This window comes from Epargyreus clarus, unplaced genomic scaffold, assembly GCF_041222505.1.
Source record: "Epargyreus clarus isolate Ecla_fem2 unplaced genomic scaffold, WU_Ecla_fem_2.2 ptg000024l, whole genome shotgun sequence".
Lineage (NCBI taxonomy): Eukaryota > Metazoa > Arthropoda > Insecta > Lepidoptera > Hesperiidae > Epargyreus > Epargyreus clarus.
In genome coordinates, this window is record NW_027332231.1 from 14,142,792 (window position 1) to 14,155,312 (window position 12,521).

Below are 12,521 nucleotides of genomic sequence, written 5' to 3' on the forward strand. Positions count from 1 at the left end.
TCTAGTATACTTAACATAGAACATTGAGTATGTTGTACTTCGATAATGACACGACAAAATTCGTATACAAACTACACCACAACTGCGCCTAGCCTCCTGATGAACACGTCACTAAAACATTTATTTTTTATTGTTCGATAAAAACATAGAATAGAACAAAAACAACGAAAGAAGAACAAACGCATGTTTATACAACACAGTAGGTGCGAATGGTTATCATGTCCTCACGACACGACATTACACACGATGCGAACAGCCACCATAAATCCTAAACCCCAATACCGGTTGTATAAATAATTCAGAATCAGTTTATGCAATATATGTTTTCCTTCCTATGACTTCCAATCGTGAGTTATAAGTGCAAGTGTAAACTCAGTTGCTTACAAATGTGATGTGTTTATGCAACATGAACACGTCAGGTGGCCTGTTACACGCCCGACTTGTTACATGTTGCATAAATCTTTCAGGGTACGTGCATCGGATGAATAAATGCATTTCCAGTAATCGAATCAAACTTTACGTTAAATGTACAGGAGAAAGATTTAATCTTTAAGACGAAACCTTAAATAGGTTATTAGATACAGAAGCTTATAAATCAGTCTTTTAACTGTTATATCTGATAGACGCGATTTGAATAAAGTTTTACGTGATATGCCTTTCTCTTACCTTAGTCATACAATTCGCAACGTTTTAAACAACTATCGTGAAATAATATACATTTTGGATATATAATTTATCCAATCTACAAAGCATTAAGTACGAGGATGAACGTTTAAACTGAGGTTACTCAAATCGTACTGAGTGGCCATCAGCAAAATTTGCTAGCTTTTCCGTACTTTCCGTGCTGGAGAAGGCATTAATTAGTTTCTCGATTGCTATCATTATGTAACGTGAGACGTGAGCAAAGGTTATTTCGAAGCAAGTTAATACCCAGAAAATATTTCCAACAGACAAATCAAATTGAACCATTATTTATTTCGGGAAATTATTGAAAGCCTATGTAATTTACTACAGAATGTTGAACGTCGATACTAAAGGCTCGGCCCCATATTCAAAGCATGTATTAAAAATTAATTAACGCTTACTCCAGTGATGACCAAAAACATCATGAGGAAATATACATGTCATTTTCAAGGAGTATATCCTTGAAAATCACTTACTTCTGCACTATCTACAAAAAGATGCGAAGAGCCGTACTCGAAAAGTAAGTACATTTTATATGACTGAAATCCGTGTCAAGAAATGGGTTGAGAATTATATGATTGCCTATAACTCAAGATTTTACTCTGAAAGGGTCCCAAAAAAGCCTTAAGACCTCTCATACAACCTCTTTACACGGTCCGTATCCATTATGAAAGTTTATCGCTGCCCTTATTTCCATCTGCCCTCAGTTTAAGTCCTCGAGTCGGATTATCGCGAGTGGGGACGCGCCCTAGGCACGGCCTGCGATAAATTATGCGAAAACATACAGATTTCTATTGTGGACTTGAAATTGACTACAAAAAAAGTTGTAAAAAAATCGAATGAATCCAAATAAATGGTTTTCATTACATTTGAATTTGCCGTTACTACCTCTGAAAAGTATCAACAATTTCTATATATATTTTCTCAATTACTTTTTTTATTTTTTTGTTTTTTGTAAACAACATATTGGTAGACTGATTACCTTATGCTCACATACCCATATTATGTTTATAGACGACTGTAATTGCTAATAACTTACTTTTAAGTTAGTAAAATAATTTAAATGCGGATAGGGTCTACCATCTTTTCTTCACGGAAGCAGTGCTTCAAGTGCTCTTGTATTATAATTTAAAGAAAGTTGTGGCCGGCCGTTGATAAGGATTGTAATATTTTCCGCGGCTAATCATAGACATTTATAAGTATCTCACATACTCAGGAACTAACAAGACAAGTTAAATAAAAGCTTGTAAAAATCTTAGCACCACCGCCCATGATATTGGCCCGTATATTCCAATAATATCGAAGTCCTGATTGGCTCATTTACATTCCGATGTCGCTTACCGTCACTCACTCGCTCTGATTGGAGGTTGCCAACACCCTGACAAGCACCCAGACAACTTGTTACCACCATTACCTGGAACAAGACATTCATCGTTTCACTGGAAGTTTTAAATAAAGTAAATGAACACGTTTGCGTATTATTTTGCTAAAACCATAAGATATTGGGTATTTTTCTGAGAACTTACCACTCCATTCTTTTTCTGAGACAGTAACCTTTGTAGCAATAGTAAAGTTTGAAAGCGTTTACCACTTGCGAGACCTTCAAAAGTTTTAAAATATAATTTAGTTAACCCATAAGCGCCACATTTAAGTTAAACATTACAACAACATGTACTACAACATGTATTACAAGCATGTATTACAAAGTTGGGAAAAATTCTTCATTTGATTTCAAATTCTCACTTCGCAAAACAAAGAGGTCCATTTATTTCTGTATGACTTAGTTAAAAAAATCTTATGAGAAATGTAAATTAGTTTACTACAATATGAACTTTGCATTAATTAATTACTTTCTTATCTTTCATATTTTTCAAACAATAAGTAATAATTATCCAAATTACACAAAATGAAATTTCAAAATAACGTTTATAACTAAAATGGGACGTGTAACATCCCAAGCATTCCAGTAAACAAAAACAATCTCAATCTCCACAGTGAGCCATCAATAACCCGGGGATAATGCATAGTACCCGCCATTCATATGGTAAGCAACCAACTCCGCACCTGAATGAATGGTCCTTTAGCGAGATACCTGATAACGTAAGAAGGGCTTATTGATGTTAGTACGAAATATGCAACCCTTACCTTCGCTTCTTATCGCCACTGAATACGTTAAAACTTGACAACCCAAGAAATACCATGTTGTAATTTCATAAATGTTTGAAGTCTTAACGTCCCTTGGTGGAGCGGTCACCATGCGGTTCCGAGTTCAATCCCCGGCTGAATAAATATCTAAAGGATGAATTTAGATTTCGATTTTGGGTCTGGGTGTTTGTGTATTCGTCTTTGTGTATGTTTCTCTTGCGGATGTATGAACATGATTACATAAATCGGTACATTTTTAAAAGACAAGTCTAGATGTTGCTGGCCGGGGATGGAACCATGGACCCTGTATGAAAACTGCTAAGAAGTTCTCTTTAATTTCAAGATTTTCCGTATAGTGACCATTAAAAATAATGGTTAATTTCACCTCTTATTCAAACTTATTGTATACTTCATATCGAACACAATAAAATGAGAAGCAATTACCATTTTTTTAGTATATAGGAGTAGCAGAGTAGCAGACCATCACTGTCATTACAAAAATAATCCGTCTTATAAATAAGCGCGATAAGCCCGGTTTATTGACGATTTAATGCACAAACCTTTTATTTCTCAAAAGGTTTAAACTTAATGGGAGTGTGCATTCGAAGTGGCGGTTTAAATAAATCGTCAAAACTGTCGCCGGAACTGTTTACGGAGGCTCACGGCCGCCCTCTTATCCCGCCACGACTTATAATAACCCCCTTTGTAGCCTACGACACGATGTGTCGTCGTTATCCAGTTATACCGAAGAAAATGCTACTTGGCTACAAAGGTAACGTTAGGCAACAATGGTTACAATTTATAACCACCGTATATGAGTTGTTTAATGAAATTCAATAAAACTAGCATTACTTTTAAATATTATTTATGATTTAATTTCTCTACTAAACTATTTCGTTTATTTGAACGGTGAAATATTCCTAAAACCTTATCTTACGCTAAGCAAGTAATGTTTGATTTAAATAATATGTTTTATAACATTTAAGTATCAAACGAGCATGCAGTCCACCTGATGGTAAGTGATCACTACTCATAGACATCTTTCCTCTATGTTCCTGAAGTGTACTGATACGGTGCCACTGAGGACTACGATGGACACCTTATATGTAAGTCAGCCGACATTCACACTGTTCCACCAAAACTGCTTCACACTAGAAATAGATTTGGCAGTGATACTTTTCCGGCCGAACCATACTGATTCTACCACCTTTAGAAACTTATTTCCACATCTTTTATAATTCACTTCAAAGTTATAACTAAGATAAGCTATAACTAACATAAATTAATATGCAATAAAACACCAGGCAACCAACTGTCTCAGTTATACGACACGTCCACGACTATTTTATTACCGAAACACTTAAACGTCACTTTATAAAGAAATCCTTAATAGCCCTATCGGATTTCCAAATCCCTTTGCTATTCCTTCAACTATGGTTACGGGAAACTCGGCTCTAACTAGTAGTAATAAGATCTTAGTAAATATTCGAGAACAGAACAGATCGTGGGTGAAGTACAGGCGTGCAGACAAGGAAATATTCGTTTTAAACTCAATCCAATTCCGGTTAAGTAGGGTGTAACTGATATCAAACTCTACATATCGATATAGTAACTATTGGCGATACGATATTATCATGTCAAATAAAATTTGAATATCGACATTGTAATTATTTTATTGGGAATAGGTTGGCGAAAAAAAGGTCGTCAAAATTCATAATTTTAGAACTTTGTCTACGAGAAAGGAAAAAACAGATCTTTGCATTTAAATATTTTATGAATTATCGATATATCAATAATATAGAGCGAAATTTCTATATTTTCGACCATAGATATTTTCGATGCTTCGATACAAATATCGATATTTAAAAAAACGCACAGCCCTAGTTAGAAGTAGGGATTGTGGAGATTTGCGTCGGCTCTCGGCCATTTATGGATCTCGAGGCTCCAACTTATCCAGTGTTGGAATGGAATTATTGGAATAGACACGTCGTAATCGATTTCATGAAATGGTTCAACGGGCAGGCGGTTGTGATTGCTTAATGGTAATAATGGTAACGGTGAGAAAGCATTTATTTTGGTTACTATGCAAGAAATGTTTGAATCTAAATATTTATATGCGGAATACATTCCTTTAAGAAACATCTGTATGAGAAATATGTCGTTGATGAAGAAAAACTGAAGAAAGAGATAAAGAAACCATAGAATACAATGAACCGTTAAAAGAAGCAATGTTATTTCTGAAGATCTCTACCTTTATCTTTCTCTATTCCTATCTATCATAAAAGTACTATTTTGACAAATAAAATGGAAGTGGCAGACGAGCATGCGGTACAGTTCATCATAAGTTTCTCTGTTGCAAGAAATCTGTAATGAAGGGTAGCAGTTGAGCATGCAGTCCACTTGATGGTAAGTGGCTACTGCCACCCATGGACATCAATAATCAACCCCAGATAGGATTAGATATACCTACCTGAGGTCAGCCACAGATGCTATGATGCCGCTACCCCAGAGGACTAAGCTGGGACGCCTCGGAAAAGTACGTCTCCTAAGGGTGTGGTAAGCCACACCCTTCAAACCAGAACACAGCAGCACTTAACACTGCCGTTATGAGGCACCTTCATTTACAAGGGCTTTGCCTTCTGTCTTTCTTCTTTTAATGATATCTTACCTAATAGAGAAATAGATAAGACACCCAGCAGTGTTACAACATCGCGTTGTCCACTGCTGTGCACAAGTTTCCTAATTCTTTCACATAATTTTATAAAATCTGAGATGCCTAAGATAAGAACTTAGGACTCCTCAGTTGAGGTGCCCAGATTCTAACCACTAAGCTGTCGCTACCTAGCTTTCTTATTTATTATCTTATTTACCTCTAATAACCTATCTAAATAACCTAAGAAAACATTTTTTTTTTCAAATCTGATCTTAATACACAAAAACATCATAATCGTCCCACCAACGCAATCCCGAGGATGTCCTCGACGCACAAAGAGTACAACACGTTTACAAATTGGAGCCTATGCCTCAATGTGGTTATTATCTAATTCCCGGTTACGAGGCAAATGCTTGCTAGTCTGTCCGTGTGTGTAGTTCGCTATACAAATACCCAACGCCGTTACTTCGAAAATATACGAAATATTGGTGAAAGCGCTGTACCTGATAACTATGTACAAGGGAAACTATTTGTGTAGTGGTCCGCATAGTTGGTGATGATTTGTGAAGTGTTTTGTGCAAACTTGTTAAACGTTGTGATTGTACAGTGTGAAAGCAAATATCGTAAGTAGCATTAAATTATTGATTTTCATACTCTCATTATATAATTCTTATAAGTACAATAATAAATTGCAATTTCAATTTTAGGATTTCTTCACCATTTAATTCTTTAAGTGCATTGGTGATAAAACAAAGACTTGGGTTTGGATATTTGCATACTTTTTACGATGTTAAAGAGCATGCGTTCCACTTTCTAGTGTCTTCTGCCAAAGATATCTATAATCACCCTCAGATAGTACTGGAGTCTTACGTGAAGGTAGCCACAGATGCGTTTCTATCCTGAGGATTAACTTGAAACGCGTCGCAGAGTAGCCCAGCGTTTAATCGGCAATAAACTATAAGAAAGAACCTTTTTCTTTCACTTGACAGTGATGCATCCAGAGTCTAACTGAATGAAGAATTTCTACCTTAAAAAGTACTTATCACACTTATACTAGTGTACACTTCTTCATAGTAACCTATTCTTTCAAGAATATTCCAAAAAAACGAATTTCCGTAAACAAATCCTGTTATCCGTAACACCTGTCGGAAATCGATGTCGTGTCTTAAGTAAATGGTTTTTCTATTCAAAGCGAGGGTGTAATCGAAGCGATAATAGCTTAATCTGGCGCTATCAGGTCACAATGGACGTCGGAATGGAAATGAGCTCCCGAACATGGTAATGAGGTCGGGGATGATGTCTGCAGGTATTGGATTTGAATTAAGAAACTGTAAAAGAAAAGGAATTTTCATTTTGTTTAAATAGAACGGTTTTGGTATCAAGACAAATATCGATTAGGGAGGTACAAAGCGTACGAATTGTACGAGTATGTATCTTATCTAAAGGTGTATAAGATTGTATAATGAGCATCTTTCGATTTTTATAATCCGCGGCATTACGTGGGGGATATCGGATATGAATCTAATCTTATCTGAAGTTAATTATAGATGTCCATGGCCGGCAGTAGCCACTTACCATCAGGTGGATTGCATGCTCGTCTGCTACTCTAATATTATGTATAAAAAAATTGAGTCCTTTAACAGTGGCGTGTCTATTGCACTCTACCCAGGTGATCATTCATGCTTACCAAATCTTCGGGTATTTACGGCAGTAGGTCTTCCCAGGACCTTCCCAGGGTCGCTGTTTGAGCGGTCCGAGCTCCCACCTTCGCCAAACTCAACCCTGGAAGCCGCCTTTTTATCGCATTGTACTACTGTCATATACCAGAGCACTATTCTAGGCCTGGGACTAGAGGGACAGTATTTATATACCTACCTAAACAAAGTACACATCACGGACGTCATTCCCAGGTCATAACGATAAAAATACATAATCCAACTGACACGATTAATTACGAGCCATTTGAATATTAATTCACTTAACAGACGAAGTACAGTGTTTAGAAATGCGATATGAAAGCATTTCTCATTCCCAACTAATGGTAATGACGGCGACATACTTACACGCGAGTAATGTTTCATGGGAGTGAAGTAGGGCCGTGGTCGTATGGTGACAGCCACGTGGGGCTAATTAGTATACGGTTTAACTAATAACTTCCGATATATACAGTTGACTAAGAATCTTACGAAGTAATAAATACATAGTTTAGACATTTCCAAGGAATTTCAGCTTAGTCCTCAGGGGTAACAGCGCGTCTGTAGCCGACCTCAGGTAGGAATATAATCTTATTTGGGGTTGATTACAAATGTCCCTGGGCGGCAGTAGCCACTTACCATAAGGTGGATTGCTCGTCTGCTACTTCTTATTTTAAAAAACTCTATATTATACCTACATGACTTTGGACTAATGTTATTGGGATATTTCTTTACCCTACGTCTAGTACAATAGTCGCTTTACCCAACATCTAGCACGATATAATAAATTAATCTACCATTAAACCTTACTACTTTCTACTGGACAGATAATGAATTTAAACCTTACTCCACCAAACCGAGATAACATAACAAACCTTGAGAACATTATAAAAATCTTAAGCATATACACTAAGTCACTATATCTTCCAGTTCCTTTACTAAGTTATAACTATTAATAATAACAAAGTAAATCTATTCAGACTCAATTCTATGTTCGTTTCGTAAGATTAAACACCTGTCTTCTAACAATAACTGCTAATGAAGCATTAAGTTTACAGTTAATTAACAAAATTAATTACCAAATAGCGCACTAAAGCCAATTCACTATGCTAATAGGTGAAGTGAAGTAGGGTGTCGCGATCGTAAATGAAATGAAAAGCGCCGTGGGCCATTGTTGTACATTTCCACGGTATTGTGCTCGTCGCTAAGGAGTGGCGAGTGGAGCCTATTGTACTTATAGTTATCTTTAGTTACGTCACTAACTGCGCTTAAATATATTGTTTTCTTTAAAGATGATTTGTAGATGAGCGTGCAGTCCACCTGATGGTAAGTGGCTACTGCCGCCCATGGACATCTGTAATCAACCCCAGATAGGATTAAATATTCTTACCTGAGGTCGGCCACAGATGCGCCGCTACTCCTGATGACTAAGCTGAAACGCCTCGGAAAAGTATGTCTCCCTTACCGCACTCTTCAAACCAGAACACAGCAGCGCTTAACACTGCTATTATGAGGTAGGAATAGATGTGGCAATGGTGCCGCCGGAGTGGAACCACAAAGGGTTCTACCACTTTCCAACTTAACTTTTTTTAAGTAGAATAATTAGAAATTTACTTTTATAACTATAAAGTTACCCGTGCGTGCAGTGTCAAGAAAACCAGTACCTCATAACCGGGATTAATTTGTAAAGATTTGCGTTCAGGAAACCGATCCCTGCAATTTCATTGTAAGTTTCTAATCTATCGCCGGTGCAGGTGGACAGTGGGGCGCAATAAAACACGCAGCGGTGGTCGCGGGTTCGATTCCGCGATCACGTGCTACGGAGCTATTAATTACCAACTACCGCCCGCCAGAGCTACCCTGGCTGCGTGGTGTGGAGAAGTTATTTTATAGTTACCTTTTGTGTTTATCTAAGATCGAAAAAGACGGTTGCTGTAATGTAGCAAGGGCTGTCATTTTAACGTTTTTGTATACTACGAGTAGTAATTATAAGAAAACAAAACTTGACTTATTTGTGTTGACAACAGTTGACTTTATTGATTGTCATGGGCTACCCTTACTTAGACAGTAAGTTAACACACGCTCAAAAGACGTTCGAAGAAAATTAACTTCTTCAATCGTATAAAAATTAAGATAAATAAATCTGAATTGAAACCAAAACACCATAATACAAATTAAAACTGTAAAGCGAGGGAAGAATAAGTACGGTGCAGGATAATTATATTATTTATCCAGTCATATATGAAAACTTCAAGGGCGTTACAAACAGTAAAGAATTACACACAAAAATAAACTGAAGCCACCTCCATACATTTTGCCCAGTGTCCCAAATACTTCCACAGTGCACCGTATATCATACCGGGCGTTATCAGCGCCTCCCCGGCCATTACGGATTAAAAAACACTTCGCGACCCATCTAGATACGCCTTAGCCTAACCTCAACCAAACAACCTAAGTCACTGAAAATCTTCATGCGAAAATAACCCTAAAAAACTATAAAAAGGCTCGCAAAAAGTAAATTTCCTGTGAAGAATAAAGGTCATTTTAATTTGTGTCCAGTGAATTAGTAATGAAATAAAGTGGACACGAGGGACACACGTTCGGTTCTCCGGCCATTTCATCCTTGTCCGGCGGCTTCCGGAAATTAATTTTATTAATATGGGCCTTGTTTTCGTATAATTTTGGCCGTTTGTAAATTGGGATCGGTTTAGACATGAATGAGAAAACGAAGGTGTAAATGGAATAGGAGAAATAAATTGACCAAAACATTTAAGTTTCAATTGACGTAGGTATGTCACGAATCTTGGTGTTTAACATATTTTGATACTAATATGAGTGTATTCTAAATTATTTTTTATTTAGAATTAATTACGAATTATTATGTAATTAATTTATTATTAATAATAATTAACTATTATGTTATTAATTACTAATTCCGAAAGAACCAGTCGGATCACAATTTCCCCTATGTGGAACTAATTTAGCATAATTAGAGCTCCATAGTTGAAGACATGAAACACATAATTGCTATGCATATTGCTTTAATTTATTTAGGAATTAATAACATAAGTATACATATATGACTACAAATAAGCTTTTATTACAAACAAAAGTAAAAACAATGGCTCATGATGTAAATGTAATAGCTTCCCCTTTAGAAGTACATCCTGTAATGTCAACGTATCGCCTGTAAATAATTTATGAGCTATAAATATAAAATAATTGCAATTCTTTAACAGCTCGCGTTGTGCGAATAAATCTACATTTGCTTATTCCTAATTGACTACAGGTTTACAAACTTGCAAATTAACTCTCTTAACTTATGACTACAATAATTTATATTAGTTCCAATGGTAATAAAATTTTAAACATTACAAAAAGGTATCTGTGAACAGAAACAGCGAGTAATTTAAACTATGAGTTGAGTTATGTCGCAAATAAAATAGAAAGAAAGAAAGATAACGTATAGTATACGATTGCTAATTTATGACGGTCATGTCTATGAAGGATGCGACGAAGCTACAAAGAGATAAATACGAAACTACTATAAGAGCATATATTGGTTTTCCTAACATTCACTTGACAAGACACCAGACTTCACTGATAGTAGTAAAAGCATGAGACGTACGTTTTACGAAGTCGACCCGAAGTGCATTTCTTAGCGGACAGGTTCTCGCACCGGGCATTCCAGCTTGGTGCACGCGACCACCGACAGACCGTCACAACCGCCACGCCCATCACAATTCAATCTCAACCTTGATCGATACAAATTAAGTTATAAAGCGGACCAACAGTCGTACCCTGTGTAACCCCTTGCATCACCATAACGGGTTCCGGTTTCGAATGATATAAAACGTGACAAGGGCTGGGCGATCACTCAATAAAATGAGTTTTATGCTGAGTCTCCGACAGATCAATGTTCCGTAGCTTTTTATTTTAGGTTCACATAGCTTTCTTTATGGTGCACGCAGTCGTATGCCTAAGTGAATTCTGCATGGAGCGTGTTATTGCGAATTGAACGTTAGAGATGTTGTTATTGAGTGTATTTTTTTAAATTTTTGGTTGGATCTTCAGGCTATTTTGTTGTCGGATGGTTTATCTGTCGAACGTCAATTAGCGTTGCTGAAAGGACCGGTCCGACCTACATTGCCATAGCGTGATGGATATGAACGGGACTTGTCGGCTAAAACAGGCGAACCTAACACTGTTTGCCATCTTGTAAAACTTGGCTGTTGATGTTCATCGTTTTCTAATTCATATTTCTCGCTCGTGGTCTCGCATATTTGTTACGAGTTCTTTCAAATAATAATATGTTTATATTGTAGCATCTTTTTTCAAATTCACACGGTAGCTTATATAGAATTGTTATAGCTATAAGGCAAAAATCTTTTTATTTATAGTTTGAAAAATTATATTATATTAAAATTTTAGTGTTTCTTGGGATACATTTCTAAGTAAATTAAACATAGGCAGATAACTTATATCTTCCACATTCCAGACATAAGCCTCATATTTAGTTTCTAGACAGAGGTGTAAACATATTGTTATTTAATTGCGAATTCGCAAAACATTGCGAATTTTCGCTGGTGACCCAAACGTGCTCAGCAATAGCCGTAGGCCTGCGATGTCTAGACGTCGGCGGTAAGATATAACTGATAGCATTAACTAAAACACATCTACTTAATTTTGCTGTTGTAAAATTTAAAGGGTAATTGCTGGCTGGCTGGAGTTGACAGGTTGTTGATTATGCATATCGTAAATATAAGTATTTCTTTAGCATTCGTATCTAGTTTACAATCCTCAAACATTACATTCAATGTAGCAGTTTGTTCCTCGTGTAATTAACTTCTACTATTTAAAATTAGACAGCTTTTAACAGAACATTATTTATGTTGATCTTTATAGTTTATTATAATGACTTTTCTTTGGATTCTCTTTAAATCAATGTCTGTGAGGCAAAAGGTAAGGTTCTTGCTTTAAGTAATAAGCTATTTAAATAATTTGCTGTAACCAATAATTTTCTGTCAAGGCTTGTGCTTATCGCAATCGTCTTAAAATCATTCGCGGGAGGATGTGTATTATGTATCGTTAAATCCATATTAGGAGTATTAACTTTAATTGTGTTAAATGAATCTCGTGGCGTAAGACTTATGTTGCCACATTCGCTCGTTTATCACACTTGGGATTGCAATTTGTCTCACTAATTGTTTACAATGCTATAACGTGTTATTAAAAATCATTTATGATATTTCAACTATTATTATAGATTTATAATTGGTCATATATATTACATTGTTCACATAAGCATTCCAGTTTGCTAATCGTCACTACATTATTAGTAATAT

At 36.2% G+C, this 12,521-nt stretch overlaps 2 protein-coding genes across 7 annotated transcripts in view; one reads left to right on the forward strand and one right to left on the reverse strand.

Moving 5' to 3' along the window:
• Window positions 1-12,521, reverse strand: part of esn (espinas) — a 400,966-nt gene that overhangs the window by 288,741 nt on the left and 99,704 nt on the right. The window lies entirely within an intron of this gene.
• The window catches only part of LOC140752307 (solute carrier family 22 member 1), a 90,281-nt gene continuing 83,651 nt past the window's right edge, over window positions 5,892-12,521 (forward strand). Inside the window, exon 1 of the mRNA XM_073086557.1 lies at window positions 5,892-6,105. The gene's annotated coding sequence lies outside the window, so the exon portion shown is untranslated. The remainder of the gene's footprint in view (window positions 6,106-12,521) is intronic.